Raw genomic sequence first — 607 nt, 5'->3', positions numbered from 1 at the left:
TACCTGTGTCATTCACACACGGGTAGCCTATTCTGTTTTTCTTTCAGTTCCGCTGTCATTCTCGTTTTCCATGAAAACGGTCTGACATCATTTTGTAACTCCTCCCCTGTTCGTGTGCGTTGTCTTTCATATGTCTGATTATCTTCTGGATCTGTGAGTGTGTGAGAGGAGAGAAACACACAGGGAAAGAGAGAGAGAGAGAGAGAGAGAGATGATGACGGGGGTGGGTGGGTGTAAAGCCAAAAGGCAACACTCAGAACAGCGGCTAGTGGGTGTAGATTTTAATTAATAACTAGTACGTAGCTATGTCTATAGAAGCGTCAGGTGTACAACGATTCAACCAAAGATTCGTTAGGCGTCACACTTACATACACAGAAATCAAAGAAAGATAAAATACCAGGGTAACCTAATAAACGGTAAACAGTCAACGTTAAAAACAGGAAATCAAAAAAGCAGGGCCGGCGAGTGCAGCCTGTGTATTAGGACAAGGCAAAAACTCACGTCAGTAAAAAGCAAGGTGTCAAGACAACAAGTCAGTGGATATTTGAAGCAAAACTACACAGGGGGAAATCACAGACACACGGAAGCAGGCAGCGGGACAAAGGT

Source organism: Clupea harengus, unplaced genomic scaffold (genome assembly GCF_900700415.2).
Source record: "Clupea harengus unplaced genomic scaffold, Ch_v2.0.2, whole genome shotgun sequence".
In the NCBI taxonomy this organism is placed as follows: domain Eukaryota; kingdom Metazoa; phylum Chordata; class Actinopteri; order Clupeiformes; family Clupeidae; genus Clupea; species Clupea harengus.
The sequence above is the reverse complement of the archived record's forward strand: the minus strand, read 5'-3'. Positions refer to the sequence as shown.